The 3572-nt window shown below is 37.2% G+C and overlaps 1 pseudogene; it reads right to left on the bottom strand.

Moving 5' to 3' along the window:
• Positions 1-653: 653 nt before the first annotated feature.
• LOC120214192 lies at positions 654-2638 on the bottom strand (annotated as a pseudogene).
• Between the last annotated feature and the right edge of the window lie 934 nt (positions 2639-3572).

Genomic DNA, 3572 nt, shown 5'->3' with positions numbered 1-3572 from the left:
TCTCTTTCTTCAGTCTACACCCTGCCCTTGGCCTCACCGTTGGTTCTCCACAGCCATTGCCCCCATATCTTTCCAAGTTTCAAATAAAAAGAAAATCAGCATTGAAAGTAAAAAACCTTATCTTCGTACAAATTGTGGCAAGCAACGGGCTGTTAGGGACAACACCACACTGCCCTAGACTAGGTATTCCGAACCAAGAGATTTTATATATTTATTTTTAACCTTTTCCACCAAAAGTTAATATTGGTCCCCATATAATCACAGTCAAAACCATTATGTTATATGGATTATTTTTTTTTTAGTTTTATACATGATTTTTTTAATAATTTATGGGATATAATTTTGGTTTCATATATGAAAGTGTGTTAGTATAGGTAAACATGTATTAACAGATAAATACTCTTTATACCAAAAAATTAATAAATGTAAATGTATGACAAAATTGACAGTTCAAAGTAACCTTTGAAGATCTTAATTAATGCAATGGACAAGCTGCAAATTAATTAACAGATAAATACTACTCTACTAATTATTTAAGTCACTAGTTAACATGTTTATGTCTCTCTCCTAATCCATAAACCTTTAGCAGTTCAATTCAGAAAAAGGAGAGAAAATTAATACTAATAATTATAATTAATTAGGATAAGAAAAACGAAACAAATAATAATAAAAGAGTGATAAAAAAACGATAAGAGAGGTAAGACATGGAGCAAAACAACAAAGGGGGAACATGCATGACTCGGAGTTGGCTCATTGTTTAGTCATTTCAAACATGGAATCAGGGCCACCTCGGCCGTTTCACTGACCATTCACAAGCCCGACTTACTGTGCTTGTTTTCTGGGGTTTGGTTTTTGCATTGCCCTTTGTACACTCATATAGGACCACGACCGTATAATTTTTGCCACTTTTTTTTACACCGAGCTTTGTAAGGGTATTTGATAGCTGAACTCAGTGGTTGGTGCTGGTGAATTGACTCAGACCCATGGTTGAACCAATTGATGCATATTTGGCTAGTTCTTGGGGTAAAAATGGCGGACCAGATTGATCGTAGCTCATTCCAAGGAAGTCCCTTGTCAAGCTTTGAACGAACGGACTCGAACCAGGGTGTATGTTAAATCGACTCGGTTCACCTGGTGATGCCATAAAATTAGTGGCCGTGTGCGAGGAGGAAGACGAGCTACTCATTACACCGAAACTGTTGCCGAAGAACGATGGATTGCTTCTCGTTGAACCCATCTGAGCCGCTTTCTGCAACAGTGCGGTCGCCGACATCGGAGAAGCAGTAGGCTTGGATTGTTTGTTTTGAGAATCGGAATATAGAGACGAGAGACTTTCCATTAAACTGCCTTCATTTCCACCTTCTTCTTTACAGGAAATATTGTGATTTGATGAAGTTCCACCACTGTTTTCGAGTCCAGGAAAGTGTGAAGATGAACCAAACAGATTTCCTGGAGCCATTTGAACCATCTCAGACAAATCTAATCAAATTCAGCAACACAAATAATTAGTCACAATATATGCAAAGAGATTCATTTACACAAAATTGAGCCGTTTACCTGTTGCAGGAAAATCCTGAGGAAAACCCGAAAATCCATGAGGAAGATTCATAGCATCGTTTCTGAAATTTACGGTTGTACTTGTAGCTGCAACAGAAGTAAGCCTTGCACTTTCATCAGCTAAAGCATCACAAAAGGCTCTATGAGTGATGAAGCTGTCTTTTCTGTTTGAATTAAAAGAGACCCTAATTTCAGAAACACGAGCAACTACATGTATTACCTAATCATTAACAAAATTCCCAGAAACATAAAAAGATATTGAAACCTGGAAAATAGTGTGCCACAGTCACACTTGTACTCTCTAGTACCACAAGTTTTACAGTGAGCTTTCCAGTCGGATTGAACAGCGTATTTCTTCGAACATTTCTCGCACTTCCACTTCTTCCCCATGTTTCCTGCTGTAATGTTTCTTTATCCCAGTGAGGTCGCCGAGGGCTCTTGACGGATCGTGGTGAAGGCAGGTTTTCTCGGGGCAAATATAAACCTTCTTACGAATTTCTTTGTTGCTTCTTTGCCTCAGTTTCCATGGAAGATTATGACCCCTTCGATGGAGCTGCAAGTTCTGGTCTCTTTGGAAACCTTTCTTGCATATTTCGCAGACGAATCTGTTTGTCGCCATAAGCCTTTTTGGGGATAAAGCAATAACTTCAGCATCTGGATCTTTCAAGGCCGGATACAGAAGAATATTGGATCGTCAACAAAAACTAAGAAAAAGGTATTATCAAAAGAGAAAGAAAGATCGAAATAAGTAAGCTTACCAGGGTTTCCTGGAAAATTTCTCTTCTTCTTAACGGGATTTGGATTGGCTTTAGGGTTAGGGTTTGCATTATTTTGGTCTTGGATGAACCCTCCTATTGAAGGAGGAGGAATAGAGAAAGCTTCACCAGACATAATTTCTTCCTTCCTCTCCTTTTAATATATTTTGCAGCTAAATTCCGAAAAGTGATGGCTTTGAAAATTAGCTTTGAAGAGGCTAAAACACAGTAGAAAACAAGGATTTCTCCAAACACAAGCAGATAAATCTTTGGTAATAATATATACTCACTCTCTCAGTTTCTGCTCAAAGAGACAAAGAAAAGCAAGCTCAAGCTTAAGTCTAAAAAGAAAACCTTTCGGACTCGTCCTTGTTCTTACATATAGATCTAATTTGTAAGCTTAAATCTAAAAACAAAACCTTTCGGACTCGTCTTTGTTCTTACAGAAAGATCTGATTTTTAATTATCTCGTTTGGTTTCAAGAGAAAACACCAAAAAAAACATGATGACTAAAGAGAATAATATATATATATATATATATATATATATATATATATATATATATATATATATATATATCCATCTCTATCTCATTTTATACGACTCCTCCGTCTCTTTCTTTCTTTCTTATAGTCCTGGTCTTTCATTATTCTCTCTTTTACCATATCTTCAACGTCGGCCAGCCATTGATATTAGATGGGGCCACACCATTTTCTTTCTCTTTCATACACAAACCGCACGATTGTAGAAGTTGGCAAATGTGTGTGCAAGACAGCAAGCCGATGGTTTAAATCCTTAATAAATAAATTTGCCGAGAAAAAAAAAGTTGAAAAATGTATGAATTTTCGTGTCCCTTCTCTGATATAGCCTTTTTTCAGTTCAAAGCTCCATGTAGTAGCAGCAGTAATTTTGTTAATATTTTATTGATTCGCGGGGGTTATTTTTGTCTAGGTGGAGGTTAAAAACTGAATTGCCTTTACAGTGATACAGATCAAGTATGAAATGATTAAACCATAATTAAAAGGTAAATGGTCATTGAAATAGATGAAGAAGTTGCAGAAAAAGGAAGAGAAATGAAAGAGAGAGATGATAGGACGGTCCGTGATACCTGTCTGCGGGAGGCGGTCCCACATTTGGACTCTGTGATTCTGATGCTCCACCACCATGAACATGCAATGTTGTTGCCCAGTGCCACTCATGTATCTACTTGTGGGGCTGTTTGTTTGTCTATTAATATAGTCATTCAGGGTTGAATATTTA

This window comes from Hibiscus syriacus, unplaced genomic scaffold, assembly GCF_006381635.1.
Source record: "Hibiscus syriacus cultivar Baekdansim isolate YM2019G1 unplaced genomic scaffold, ASM638163v2 tig00110054_pilon, whole genome shotgun sequence".
NCBI lineage: Eukaryota > Viridiplantae > Streptophyta > Magnoliopsida > Malvales > Malvaceae > Hibiscus > Hibiscus syriacus.
This window is presented reverse-complemented; position numbering and strand designations above follow the sequence as displayed.